The 14,693-nt window shown below is 53.3% G+C and overlaps 4 non-coding genes across 4 annotated transcripts; 2 read left to right on the top strand and 2 right to left on the bottom strand.

Moving 5' to 3' along the window:
* Positions 1–273: 273 nt before the first annotated feature.
* TRNAN-GUU lies at positions 274–347 on the bottom strand. Its single transcript has one exon. It is a non-coding gene; the product is annotated as a tRNA-Asn (tRNA).
* Positions 348–1,521: 1,174 nt separating this feature from the next.
* On the top strand, positions 1,522–1,593 carry TRNAQ-CUG. Its single transcript has one exon. It is a non-coding gene; the product is annotated as a tRNA-Gln (tRNA).
* Positions 1,594–2,637: 1,044 nt separating this feature from the next.
* TRNAQ-CUG lies at positions 2,638–2,709 on the bottom strand. Its single transcript has one exon. It is a non-coding gene; the product is annotated as a tRNA-Gln (tRNA).
* Positions 2,710–3,865: 1,156 nt separating this feature from the next.
* On the top strand, positions 3,866–3,939 carry TRNAN-GUU. The gene has a single exon. It is a non-coding gene; the product is annotated as a tRNA-Asn (tRNA).
* Positions 3,940–14,693: the final 10,754 nt, after the last annotated feature.

The following is a 14,693-nucleotide window of genomic DNA, read 5'->3' as shown; positions in this document are numbered from 1 at the left end:
CCCCTAAGCCACCTCTCTCCCCTACCCCCGTGTCCCTCCCTGTGTTCATGGCTGAAAGAAGAAGAGGAAAAAAAAAAAAGGAGAAAGCCGAAGCCGATTTTCCTAAAGCTCAGAGTTCAACTGGAGGACTCCATCTTGCCACATCTACATGGCTAGACGCTGTCCTTTCTGGTCGAGTTGACCCTTGCTTCCTGGCCTCTCTTTTTGCCTTTCTTGAGATTTAGCTCCTGGTAGCATATGTAGTATGTTATGCACTAAAAGTTAATCGCCAATCGTCCCTGGGTGGGCTCGAACCACCAACCTTTCGGTTAACAGCCGAACGCGCTAACCGATTGCGCCACAGAGACACGGACAACGCCTATGCACCCGCCTCCCCAGAGCATGCGCACTCTCCGCGCGCTGGCCCCAGCCGGGCCCGCACCGCCCAGCGCCGCCCCGTCCGCCCACAGGGGCCAGGACGCCCCCGGCAGCACAAAAGCACCCGGGCCTGGAAGAGGGCGCCTCCCGGCAGACAGGGCCGCCCGCCGCGCGGCTGGCCTCTCCCAGGCAAAAATGCTCCTGATGGCGCAGGACGCGCAGGAGACGGGGACAAACCGCCAGAAGCCAAGAGGGGAGCACCAACACCCGCGGGCGTCATCACAGGCATGCTCTCAGTTCCGACACACTCAGCTGACAGTTTGTTTTGGCTATTAGTCGTGTTGGTCTTTCCTCGTTTTAGTTCGTTTGTGTTGAGGCTACCTTGGCTTAGCAGAGTAACGCAATCTCGTGCTGTTTTCCGCCTGGTTCTCTCTCTCTCTCTCTCTCTCTCTCTCTCTCTCTCTCTCTCTCTCTCTCTCTCTCTCTCTCTCTCTCTCTCATTCTCCTGGTACCATCTATTCCCGCAGGGTGTTTAATGCATGTTGACAGCCACTGCTGCTTTGCCCGCTGGTCTCCAAGGTGAACAAGGAAAGAATACTTCTTTACATTTGACTTCTTCAAGGAGCCCCAGGTTGCACTGTAGGACTTTCCCGCTGAGACAATGGTGAAGCCCCTTTGTTGTTTAGGATTGGGAGAGCTGAGCCGAGGGTCCCGCGTGGGTTCCGGGCAGGGATGGTGAACACTCTGGACTAGGAATGGGGCGATCAGAGTCCAGGGTTCCGTGGACTTTGCTGTGTGATGTGGGGTGAGGCCATTGTTATTCCTTGAATGACTTTGTTGTCTGCACACACACACACAGCCCCCCTTGAATGGCTTAACACATGTGCAGTTTTGCAAATGGTGTGATTTGTGGTTATGATAGATTGAGAGAAGCCGGGATGGAGCGTCTTGGGCCTGTCTCTGAGAAAACGCCATGTTTGTGCACCTGTCAGAGCCCTGGCCGCGAGCTGCGATGTTTTGTACTGAGTCTTGAGTCCCAGCGGATGCGTAAGGTCCGGCCTAAGTGATTCATGGAAGTAGTCCCCACGGGGTTAATTGTCCTTGACCCCATCAGATTCACACTTCCTCTATGTAGAACGTGTCCAAAACATAAGGTGTGAGTAGGGTTCCATGGTGTAATGGTGAGCACTCTGGACTCTGAATCCAGCGATCCGAGTTCAAATCTCGGTGGGACCTTGTGAGTTTTTCCTGTGCGGTTGGATTTTGGTGTCTGCTCCACCTTTGCTTTTAACGGAGAGGCAGTTTCCGCAGAACCCTGGCAGGTCCTATCCTCCTGCACCCGGACCTCGCCTCCCGGGACCTGCCTGGCGCTTGCTCTCAACCCTCTCCTCCTCCTTCCCGCCTCCCTCCGCAGTTTGGCTTCTCACGACCGCCGCGTCCCCAGGAAAACCACCAACCCTAGGCTCTCCAGTCCCTCTGCAGAGTTTTCGTCCCCGCTACAGCCAGATTCCCGCCTGGCTCAAATGCAGGACCTTCCAGTCCAGCTCCTTGGTGAGTCAAATTGAAGGGAGAAGCAGAGTTGAGCGCCTGAAGTCACGCGACTCACCTCCTCGCCTTGACCACCTAACGTTGTGGTGAGGGAAGATAAAGAATCCGGGGCTCCGGTGTCCGGGGAGACCGAGACCTCACCCCCACCCAGATCTGTCACCCCTCTTCCTCGGGAAGCCCCAGGCCTCCTGTGTCCTGGGAATGCGCGGCCAAGGGGAGCGACCGGGCGCCGCCTCGAATCCACCGCGGGGATCGGCCAACCCCGGTGGACCCGAGCCTGACAAAACCGCCCCGCCCCGCAGCACCCCGCAGCACCCCGCAGCGCGCGGGATCCGGTGCGGGAAGGCGGAGCGCTGCACACCGACCGCGGGACCAACAGAGCCCCCGAGCGTCTTTCACCCCGGCAAGCGGTCCCACCGGGAGTCAGCGCGGACCCACCTCCTGGGCCTGCTGCGGGACTGTCCGAGCATCCCCCCATCGCCGTGGTGGTCGCCCGGCAGAGTCCTCGGGCACAGGCGACAGCTCAGGTGGGGCCGAGTGCCCCGCGGGAGCCTCCGTCGCTCCGTTCGCGGCGAGTGCAGGGGCCTCGGCCTCGCCCAGCACGGGGATAGCCTAGGGTTGGTGGTTTTCCTGGGGACGCGGCGGTCGTGAGAAGCCAAACTGCGGAGGGAGGCGGACTAAAAGCAAAGGTGGAGCAGACACCAAAATCCAACCGCACAGGAAAAACTCACAAGGTCCCACCGAGATTTGAACTCGGATCGCTGGATTCAGAGTCCAGAGTGCTCACCATTACACCATGGAACCCTACTCACACCTTATGTTTTGGACACGTTCTACATAGAGGAAGTGTGAATCTGATGGGGTCAAGGACAATTAACCCCGTGGGGACTACTTCCATGAATCACTTAGGCCGGACCTTACGCATCCGCTGGGACTCAAGACTCAGTACAAAACATCGCAGCTCGCGGCCAGGGCTCTGACAGGTGCACAAACATGGCGTTTTCTCAGAGACAGGCCCAAGACGCTCCATCCCGGCTTCTCTCAATCTATCATAACCACAAATCACACCATTTGCAAAACTGCACATGTGTTAAGCCATTCAAGGGGGGCTGTGTGTGTGTGTGCAGACAACAAAGTCATTCAAGGAATAACAATGGCCTCACCCCACATCACACAGCAAAGTCCACGGAACCCTGGACTCTGATCGCCCCATTCCTAGTCCGTCCAGAGTGTTCACCATCCCTGCCCGGAACCCACGCGGGACCCTCGGCTCAGCTCTCCCAATCCTAAACAACAAAGGGGCTTCACCATTGTCTCAGCGGGAAAGTCCTACAGTGCAACCTGGGGCTCCTTGAAGAAGTCAAATGTAAAGAAGTATTCTTTCCTTGTTCACCTTGGAGACCAGCGGGCAAAGCAGCAGTGGCTGTCAACATGCATTAAACACCCTGCGGGAATAGATGGTACCAGGAGAATGAGAGAGAGAGAGAGAGAGAGAGAGAGAGAGAGAGAGAGAGAGAGAGAGAGAACCAGGCGGAAAACAGCACGAGATTGCGTTACTCTGCTAAGCCAAGGTAGCCTCAACACAAACGAACTAAAACGAGGAAAGACCAACACGACTAATAGCCAAAACAAACTGTCAGCTGAGTGTCGGAACTGAGAGCATGCCTGTGATGACGCCCGCGGGTGTTGGTGCTCCCCTCTTGGCTTCTGGCGGTTTGTCCCCGTCTCCTGCGCGTCCTGCGCCATCAGGAGCATTTTTGCCTGGGAGAGGCCAGCCGCGCGGCGGGCGGCCCTGTCTGCCGGGAGGCGCCCTCTTCCAGGCCCGGGTGCTTTTGTGCTGCCGGGGGCGTCCTGGCCCCTGTGGGCGGACGGGGCGGCGCTGGGCGGTGCGGGCCCGGCTGGGGCCAGCGCGCGGAGAGTGCGCATGCTCTGGGGAGGCGGGTGCATAGGCGTTGTCCGTGTCTCTGTGGCGCAATCGGTTAGCGCGTTCGGCTGTTAACCGAAAGGTTGGTGGTTCGAGCCCACCCAGGGACGATTGGCGATTAACTTTTAGTGCATAACATACTACATATGCTACCAGGAGCTAAATCTCAAGAAAGGCAAAAAGAGAGGCCAGGAAGCAAGGGTCAACTCGACCAGAAAGGACAGCGTCTAGCCATGTAGATGTGGCAAGATGGAGTTAGGGTTAGGGTTAGGGTAGATGTGGCAAGATGGAGTCCTCCAGTTGAACTCTGAACTTTAGGAAAATCGGCTTCTGCTTTCTCCTTTTTTTTTTTTTTTCCCTCTTCTTTCAGCCATGAACACAGGGAGGGACACAGGGGTAGGGGAGAGAGGTGGCTTAGGGGTGATAAACAAGTATCCTTGGGTGGGGTTTATGCATTCCTGCAGGCTAGCTGCTTCATTGAAGGGCACCGGGAGTCAAATTGCAGGATTCCATGTGGCACACACTTTATAGCCACAACCACCTGCTCCATATCCACGTTAACCAGCCAGTGCTTGATGATCAGAAAACCACAGCACCACCCAAAGACAGAAGTCGGTAGGTGAGTGACTCATGACTGTCCTGAAAGCACACAGCTAGCTAGTTCTGTGGCCCTGGACACGTCGTATCCCAGCTACAGAGCCGCACCTCCAGGCTGTGGCCTTGGTCCACACTCAGCCCACCTCTGGACCATCACCCCCAGACTTTGACCTTGGTCTGCATCTGCAGCAGTCTGTGTGAGCTCAAGATTACAGACACAGTCTGCCCTGCTCTTCTTCAGCGAAGGCAAGGTGGTGTTTGCAGGTGCCTGTGGCAGAACCCAGTTTTGGTGCGATAATCATCTCTGTTCTTCCCTTGTTGGGCCTGGGAGAGTAATCCTCACATTTCTGTTGGTATTGCAGACTGAAAGGTGTATGCTGCCTCTGAGAGCCAGAGACCATCCGGGGCAGACATCAGCCGCCGGAGAAGGAGGGAGACAGTTCTGAGCTGAGAGTACTGGGAACCAAGTTTGCTAGGGTGTTCCGCCTGCAAGGCAGCAGTCAAGCCCTCAGCTGCAGGTGGCGTTCTAAGACACTGAGCTTGGGAGCTTGTGTGCTCAGGCGTCCCATCTCCTGTTCTCCTCCTCCCTCTAGTTCAGGCTGAGCTCCTGGGCTCCCTGGCAGTGGCAGTGGGATGTTTCCTTAGGCACTTGCCAGATCAGTAGGGAAATCTGATATCCTAAGAATGTAAAACTTCCTGGAGGAGCTTGGCAGGATTCCTCTCCCTTCTGTGAGCACTGCACACGTGTATGTATTCTGTTGCACCGTGTTCACCTGCTGAAGTCTGCGCTGTCCTCTTTCCTTTTCTCTTCAGAGATCTGGTTTTGCTTCCACAGTGTTTAGGTAAAAGAAGGGGGTGTGTCCTCTGCATGACAGTGGACAGTGGGTGTGCGGATAACTCTCTGTGTTCTTCCTTGCCAGCTTTTGGTTGGGGCTTTGTCCATAGCAAGCATTCCATGTGTGATGCATCGATAGGCTGACCTGGACCTAAAGCCATTGGCTCATGTTCCCTCAGTTCTTCTTTTGTACCCCATGAGCTGTTTTGTTTTAAAAATGTACACCCTTTTCTTACTTGTTTGAAAGCAGGCATTGCAGAGAGAGCACCAGAGATAGATCTTCATCCACCATTTCACTACTATACGGCCGCAGCAGCAGGGAACTGGCCAGTTCAAAGTCAGGAGCCAGAGCCTTTGGGTTGTCCTTCACTGCTTTCCCAGGCACATTGGCAGGGACCTGGATCAGAAGTGGAGTGGCTGGGACTCTGACTGGTGCCTATATGAGGTGCCAGTATTGCAGGTGACAGCTTAATCCATTTTGCCAGAATACCAGCCCTGTGTGCGAATTTCTTAAATTATTCTGCAAAAGTTTTGTAAAGATCAATCAGGGCAAGCCACATCAAGTTTGGATAATTGTGAAAATTTAAAAACACTGCCTAACAATATACTATGTCTGTTAGCACTGCCATTTTACCATGGTTTTTTTTTTAAGGTGGTTCTGAATTTACAATATGATTTAAATATATATGTTGAGACTTCGAAAGTTATTAGAAAATGAAATTAAAATAATGACTACTTTGGCGCAACTTAAAAAGTATCTTTATCTTCTTGAAGGGCAGAGACTCACTCTCTCCTTGTGCATGCTTGCATGTGTGTGTCTGTTTGTGAGAGAGACAGATTCTCCATTTGTTTTAGTTCCTAAATGCTGGCAACAACCAGACCAAAGCAAGGAACCTAAAACTCCAGTTAAGTCTCACCTGGGGAACAGGGACCCAAGCACTTGAGCCAGCATTTGTGGCATCCCAAGATGGGTTAGCAGAAAGCTAGGTCCTAGGTGGAGAAGCCAAGACTCACTACAACGGGTGTGCCAGTGTAGGGTGTAGGACACAATGACTTCAGCTGTTGCATCACAGTTCCCATTCCCCAACATTTACTTGAAATTCATGCATACATGTACTCGCTTGGAGATGACACTTTTTAAATTATGAAAAGTGTCAGTATATTGAAAAAGTGAAATAATGCAATGATTATGATTGTGCAGATAGGGCCCAGTGCGATGGTACAATGGTTAAAGTCCCCGCCTTGCATGCCCGGGATCCCATATGGGCGCCAGTTCTAATCCCGGTCAGCCCCTCTTCTCATCCAGCTTCCTGCCTGTGGCCTGGGAAATCAGTCAAGGACAGCCCAAAGCTTTGGGACCCTGCACCCGCATGGCAGACCTGGAAGAGGCTCCTGGCTTCGGATTGGCTCAGCTCCAGCCATTGCGGCCGCCTGGGGAGTGAATCATCGGACGGAGATATTCCGTCCAGCTGATCAGGGCAACAGACTGTGCCGGGCCCTGTACTTGCTAGTACACACAAGAATCTGGTCTGGGAACACCTCAGACAAAGTTTCTTTAGAGATCTCCCCAATCGAACTGCCAAACTCAGACCCGTATCCATGAAAAGACAGAGGACAGAACAAGTCAATGAACCACCTCAGTCATATGTTGGTAGTGAAAACCTGGGCAAACGGAGACTCTAAAATGGACTATGTCAATCAGTGGATTCTTTAACGACTTCATCCTGATTAAAGTGGCAAGATTGGTAGCAATTCATAACTGGTGAACTATCAAAACCACTTGGAAAGAATCAGAGCATACCACACATCAGGGACCTGGGGTGGTTGGGAAATCGGGTTGGGCTTCTCCTTTAAAATCCCCTTTACCTCAGACACATGAAGGAAACAATGTAGAAATAATGGTCTTAGGGGCCCGGCGCAAGTGGTTAAAGGTCCTCGCCTTGCACGCCCGGGATCCCATATGGGCGCCGGTTCTAATCCCGGCAGCCCCGCTTCCCATCCAGCTCCCTGCCTGTGGCCCGGGAAAGCAGCAGAGGACGGCCCAAAGCTTTGGGACCCTGCACCCGCGTGGGAGACCTGGAAGAGGCTCCTGGCTTCAGATTGGCATAGCAACAGCCGTCGCGCTCACTTGGGGAGTGATTGTACATCATGTTAGGTCTCATTACAAAAGGGAACGGAATTTCATCAAGTTCTTTCAGCATTTTTTATTTTCTTAGAGTATGCTATGCGATTTCTCTACCTATGAAGCAATCATCTAAGGTCACATCTCCATTCCCACTGCTAAGTAACCCCTAACTGTCAGGAGGTCATCCTACACCAGAGGGAGAGTAAGATTCTTCCTTAACACATAAGCTCTGTGACCTCATCATCTTCGAATGCCACCTGCAGCTGAGGGCTTGACTGCTGCCTTGCAGACAGAATGTCCTAGCAGTGCTTGCTCCCAGACTGCTCAGTTCAGAGCTGTCTCCCTCCTTCTCAGACTGCTAATGTCTGCCCTGATCAGTCTCCGGCACCTACCTTCTGGTAGTATGGAAGGGAAGAGGGCACAGGTGTGCACACCTATAGCAGGAAGGAGACAGGGGATTTGACCAGAAACCTAAGGACTCCAAGTCCAGGTGTAATGTGTTGACGATGCTTGTGATATATGGATTCAGAAGCTGCTTTATTGTGTCAGCTGGCCCCACACAGCTCAAACCAGGAACAAGACAGCCCTTCAGGTCCTCACCAACACTCATTGTGCTCCCAGTGAGGTTGCTCCAGCTCCAGCCTGCTCTTCCCAACGCTGACTAGGCTTGTCACCTGCAGGTGGAGTTGAGGAATTTCAGCAGACAAACCTCAGGGCAAACTCAGTGGTCTGACTTGGCTTGGGCTATCAGCTAAAGAAGATCAGTTGGCTCTACCAAGACCAGGGCTTGGGTGCAATGCCCAGGGATTGGCAGATCCGTAAGGCCATTCAATCTGTGGCAGAGATTGGGCAGCTATGTGAACTCCGTTGTGTAGATGAGTGTCCTAAAGACATGAACTCCTCTGCCGAGGAGACTGCAGGACTTCCTGCAGATGACGGAATGTTAAGTGTTCCCTGACCAGGAACTGAACCAGAGTCTCCACAATGAAAGTGCCCAGTCCTAGCCACTAGACCAGCAGGGACACATCAATAAGCATTTTACTTGCATTTGTCTTGGGTGATGAATCTGCTGAGTGAAAACAAGGCCTGGCCTTGTGGCTGTAGGAACCACAGAATGTCATCTCACACATCCATCCTGTCTCAAAAAGACAGGGCAGGCAACTCACTTGAGCAAGGCTTGGGCATGCCCTTCTATCAACACCCCACTGCACCTGACACCCTCCTTACTTCCCAGGAGGCAGCTGCGTACCTTCCCTAACCAAACAGGTAAGTTCCTGTTATCCCAGGGGTGCTGCCACATCAGGAATCTCAGCCTCCACTAGATTGAGATTTTGGGGTAGGACACTCCTCATGGGGCAGGGCTCCTCCAGTAAATCATGTAAGATCCCTGCCTCTATGACTGGAGGAGCCACAAGAAAAATCTTCCTCTTGAGGGATAGAAGAGGTTTTGTCCCCACAGTGGCAAAGGCAAAGGGCAATAGGAGAGCAAACTCAACTGCTAGGGCACAGATGGCGGTAATGACAACAGCACAGGGGAGCATTCCACTGGCAACAGAGCTGTCCCACTCAGGTGGACCTCTGGGGTACAGCTTGACTCTGACACCCTGGGGTTCTCTGCCCTCAGGGGTTCCCTTTGCTGCTGTCCCGAGTCCACCCTGTTGGGAGCCTGTCCACAAGGGCCAGCCAGGCAGAGGGCTGTGTTGCTCTGTCCGACACGTCTTCTGCCAAAGGAACTTCCCTGCTCCTTCTCAGCTCAGCCTGCACAGAACCCACTGGGATAGGGACCACGTGGATTCCCCGACACCTACAGGGCAGGTGTGTGTTTGGGGAAGAAGGCTGGGTGCTTCTAGCTCATGAGTTTGACCGGGAGTCCAGCACAAACCACCCATCCTCTGATCTCCTCCTGGTCCCACCCCAAATCACTTTCAGATCAGTGTTCTGGTTCAGGCCCGTTCTTCCTTGCTCTGTATCCTTGCCTTTCTCCTGTGCACACAAACCTCTCCCCACGCTGAACAAATGAGGGATCCTCCCTCCAAGATGGTATGGGGCTTACAGGGTCTTTGTAACCTTTGTAGGAGCAAGAGGGTACGGAGCACCCGGCTGTGGGAAGCTGGCCAGAGAGTAGGCTGGCAGAATTTCTGTTGCTCAGAGCAGGCTGGAGCCCGGCAGGTCCCTAGAAGTCCCAAGTGAGAACACGCTGCCATCGGGACAGGGCGAGCTGTGTGGTCCTGACTTGGCGACATCTGGTTTGGGCAGGCCTGGGGGCGGGGATGGGCGGGAGGAGCTGCCACCTAGCCCGTAACTAAATCCTCCTTTCAAAAGAGGGAGAAAAAAAGCCAAAGATACTGTGACTCATAAACAAACCAAGGTTGCTGCGGCCACAACGTAGAGTACTAACCACTATAAGATCACTGCACGAAGACGACAGGGCTTCGAAAAGCCTCTACTGGAACTCGCCAGCAGGCACTCCCTCAGGATCATCACTACTCCTCGACGCCCACGAGCATCCGTGCATCATCCAGTCTTCCTGCCTCCCTCGGGACACCCTGAAGGTCCACGATCAAACCAACACCGTTTTCCTTTGGCCACCCGGCCAGGACGCCATATCCAGAACTCCAGGGAGGTGTCCTTGTCCTCACCTCGCCTCGCCTCGCCGCCTTTCCTCTCTGCGTCCCGCGGGCTCCGCCTGGCCCCCCGAGCGCCCCGGGTGGAGCGAGCGGCGCCCGAGGCCTGCCCAGCGGGAAGCGCCCGCACCCGCGCCCACAGGCACGCTCAGCTCCCTCGGGTCCAGGCGCCGCCGGCGGAGAGGGACGCGCCCTCGGCTGTCTCTGGGGCCTGGCATTGAAGCAGGCGACGGGCAAGGCGGCAAGGGCGGTCCTCTGCCCTCTGAAGCAAGGGTTTCCTTGAGCGTGGGAGATTTCGGGTTGTTCGCTGAGATTCCTCCCAGGCAAACAGGTTTCCCAAGCTTTGGAGCCGGCACTGTGGCTCTTGCAAGGCTCTGGCTCCACCTAGCGCTAGTGCACCGTACACGTTAATTCAGCCATTTTCTTTCACTATCTTTAGAGTACTGCGTTTTAGCGCTGTTTTTGTGTTTCACATCCAACGCATCATTCCACGCCCAGAGAGAACGACACTCACTTTCTTCGGGTTCATGAGATGGCCCATACAGGTGTGATCCGTGGGACCCTCCCTGAACACTCAGGATTTCTGTTTTGTCCATGATTTGCATCCCCCTGTGTGACTTCTAGGGTGACCTGCAATGTTGTTGTCATCATTCTGTCGCCACACGTGGTAGTATTTCTGCAGCACAGACTTCCTGGAACGGGATCACTCTTATTACGAAGTTTGTCTGAGTTTGACTGATGATCCTTCTGTTCTGTCTTGATGATCAGCTCTGGTCGTTGTGGCCATTTGGGAAGTAAACCAACAGATGTAAGATCTTTGTCTCTCCTTCTCTCTGTAAATCTGCTTTTCTAGTAAAAATAAATAAGTCTTGAAAAAATCTTCCCCTACCCAGGTCCGACGGCTGCCCATGCAGGCCCCGGCGGCTATAGAGGGTAGGGGAGGAGGCTTCTTTCCCCACCCAGGTCTGGCAGTGTGCTCTAGGGACTTGGGGTTGTGGATTTACAGGGAGACTGGAGGATTGCACAGGTGAGGGAGAGCAATGACCTGCAGATTTGTGGCCAGATGAGGAATTACTGCTGAGGGACATCCCTGGGAAAACATCACTGTAAATGTAAATGAGGAATGACTCCAGAAGGACTTCCAACAACAAGTTCACTGTACTTGCAGATAAGCGAGGGGACTGAAACCTGGTGGTTTAGAGGGGAGAACCCTCAAGATCTTTATGGGTCAGACTCTGGCACCAGCCCACATGGGAGTCCTGAGATGGGCTTGTTAGTGGAACATTGCTGACCACCACATGCCAGCCCACATGCAAGCTATGACTGGGGGGCTGTCTGGCAGGGGTAGAGCCCGGTACCTGACAGAGAGTGTCAGAACAGTGGGCAGGTCATATTAGGCAGGGCCATGATACTAACCAGCACGCAAGAGAACCATGCCCAGGGGTAGATTCAGTGGGGGATATGTGGGCCTAACCCTATGGGAATATAAGTCCCACGGCTTAGCTTCAGAAATGGGGTGGTGAGGGCTTCAGCTGGGCATTACTATGGAATCCACCAACACTCATGGGTAATGGGCTGGGAATAGACTGGGCAGGTTCAGGCTGCAGCACCCACATGTGCACCCTAAAACAGAGTGTGGGGTGGGTCAGGCCGCAACATAAAAAGGCTGGGATGGAGTCTGTGCCAGATGGGGGCCTGGCACCTGCTGGCATGTGTGAGATCTGGGTCTGGGAGTGAGCCAAGTGAGGGAACCTGGGCAACTCCCCTAATGGGTCATAGCTCCTGCTGGTGAGCACATGGTCCAGGCCTGGGCGTTGGGCAGGCTGGGCAAGGTAGCTCTATCCATTGGTAAGTGTGTGGGTTGGTTTTGCAATGGGGTGAATTGGGCAAGGCCAAGCAGACTTTAGCCCACTACACTGGCAAGTGCAGAAACCAGGTTTGAATACAGGTCATTCTGGGCTAGGCTACCGTACCTGCCACTTTGCATGAGGCAGGGATGGGAACAGACTGAGCAGGGCCAGGTTTCAGCACCTGCTAGTGAGAATTGGAACTGTAGGCTAGCTAGGTCAGGCCAAGCTGTAGCATCCAAAGGCAAAGGCCAAGACAAGTGTGGGACTATGCCAAGCTGTGTCAGAAAACCACTGGCACATGTGACATCTATGGCTGGGAACAGGCCTGGCTGGGGAGCTAAGTGGACAGACACCCTGGCTGGGTTGTGGTTCCCACTGATGAGTACAAGGGCCTGAGTTGGTGGCTTCTGTCTGGTCTGGACATGGCTGCAGTCTCCCTCAGCATGAGTATGAACTGGGTCTAAGGTATGTAATACTGGACCAGACTCTAGCACCCACTGATACTTGTGAGAACCAGGATGAGTATAGGATGGGCTGAGCTAGGTCTGCCCCTGCTGAGCAATGTGTGAGCTGTGACTGGGTGTGGACCAGGCTTGGCTGGGTTGTAGCACCCAACACAACAGTAAGAACCAGAATGAGTGAGAGCTAGTCAGGAATGGCCACGGTTCTGGCTAGGACAGGAGGTGGACTAAGTAGGACTGGCCCATGGACCCACTGGTGTGCGTAAGATCTTGTATTGGGAGAGGTTCTGATGGAGGAGCTTGGCAACTTCTCTATTGGGACACAGTCCCTGCAGGTGAGCACAAGAACCAAGACAGGGAGCAGTCCAGACCAGGCCAGGTAATGGTACCCACCAGCATACATTTGGCTCAGGACTGGGATGAGCCAGGCTGGGCCAGTTTATATCAGCTGCTGGCAAACCTGAGAACCAGAACAGTGTATGGATCATGCTGGGTTGGGCCACAATACCAGCCAGTTTACATTTAGGGCTGGGACAGGTGGCTGGCTGGGCTTGGGCTAGGCTAGGCTATAGCCCCCACCAATGTGAGCTGGATCTGGGGAGGATGGGGACCAGGCCAGGCCAGATCAAGCTACAGGACCCACTGACAAATGGTAGTGTGAGGCAGGCCATACCAGAATGGGCTGCAATACTCAACCAGCGCATGTGAGACACAGGGTGTAGGGAGTGAACATTGTAGTGGGGCTGCTTGGGGCTCCCCTGCTGGACCAGTATTCCCACTGATGAGCATGAGAGGCATTGGGGGCAGGCCAGGTTGGGTAGGGCTACAACACCTGCTGGCCTGCAATGTGAGCTGGATTGGGGGAAATCCAGGCTGGGTTGACTGTTCCAGTTGGTACATGCGTAAGTCCAAATGCGTGTGGGTTGTTTGGACTTTGCCACAGCATCAAGGGCAGATGCTGGCAGTGAAGGCTAATTCTGTTTAAATAAACTGGAGAGTGCAAAATACAGGAGTGGGAGTAGACCCAGTAGGGAAACAGTGGGCACCTCCCTCTTAGGTTGCCACTCCCACTGGTGAGCACAAGAACCAAGACTAGGGGTAGGCATGACTAGACAGAGTGGCAGCTACCAACATATATGTGAGCTGGATAGTAGGGCTGGATGGGTTGAACTAGGCTTCAACACCCATTGACACATGAAGGCTGAATGGGATGTGGGACAGACTGGTCCAGTCTGTTGTACATACTGGCAAGCATGGGAACCAGGGCAGGGGGTGGGCCTGGTAGGGATTATTGCAGGTCACTCTGACTAGGCAACAACTCCCACTGGTTTCCATGGGAGCCGAGTGTATGGTGGACAGGATCAGGCTGGACTGCAGAATTTATTAGTTTGCATGGAAGACAGGGCTCGAGACAAAATTGACCCAGCAATTGCAATTAGCAGTGTGCAAGTAGGCTGATTTGTCTGACAGACTATGCTGAACCCTGTATTGACAAGCATACACAAGAATCAGGTCTGGGATCTCCTCAGATGAAGTTTCTTTGGAGAGCCCCCAACTAAGCTGCTCAGAACTCCAACCATGGAGAGGAATGCAGGTTCTGCGGTCTAATTGTGGAATGCATGTAACAGATCTCCTCAGTGGCATCCTCAGTGACTTAGAGCAGTCAATAGCATAGCCAGGTGCGCACGGAGGATACAACAGTACTTTAGAAACTGCAGAGGACCCCTGGTACCATAACAGAGGAATGAGGACAGAACAAATCGGTCAACTACCCCAGCCAAATGTTGGCAGTGAATATCTGGGCAAACAGAGACTCCAAGGTGGATTATGTCAGCCAGTGGGTTCTGGAGAGATTTCATCGTGCTTGGAGTGGTGAGATAGGCAGCAACTCATAACTGTTGGACTATCAAAACCACTTAAGCAGGTCCCTTGGAGCATGCCCAACATCGGGGGCCCTGGGATGGTTGAGAGGCTGAGTGTAGCTTCTCTAACTTCCTTTTCCCACAGATGTAGGACGAGAAAAAGAGAATGTGGAAACAATGTTCTTACCCACTTTCCCCAAGCCCTTTACCCTTCACATCCGAATCAACTAAGTAAAAGATAAAACAAACAAACAAACAAAGCCCCAACAACAACAACAAGAAAAAACAACAACAACAAAAAAACACATTGCTGCTGGCTCTGTGGCTCAACAGACTAATCCTCTGCCTTCAACCCTGGAATCCCAGGTGTCCTCTGCAGACTCAAGCCCTGGATATCTCTAAATTCTATGTAAAACTGCCTTTCCAATAAAAATAAGCCCTTTAAGAAAAATATTTATTTTTATTGAAATGGCAGATCTACAAAGAAAAGGAGGGGAAAAAAATCTTCCA

Source organism: Ochotona curzoniae, unplaced genomic scaffold (genome assembly GCF_017591425.1).
Source record: "Ochotona curzoniae isolate NIBS_2020 unplaced genomic scaffold, NIBS_Ocur_1.0 scaffold_1037, whole genome shotgun sequence".
NCBI lineage: Eukaryota > Metazoa > Chordata > Mammalia > Lagomorpha > Ochotonidae > Ochotona > Ochotona curzoniae.
The sequence above is the reverse complement of the archived record's forward strand: the minus strand, read 5'-3'. Positions and strand labels throughout refer to the sequence as shown.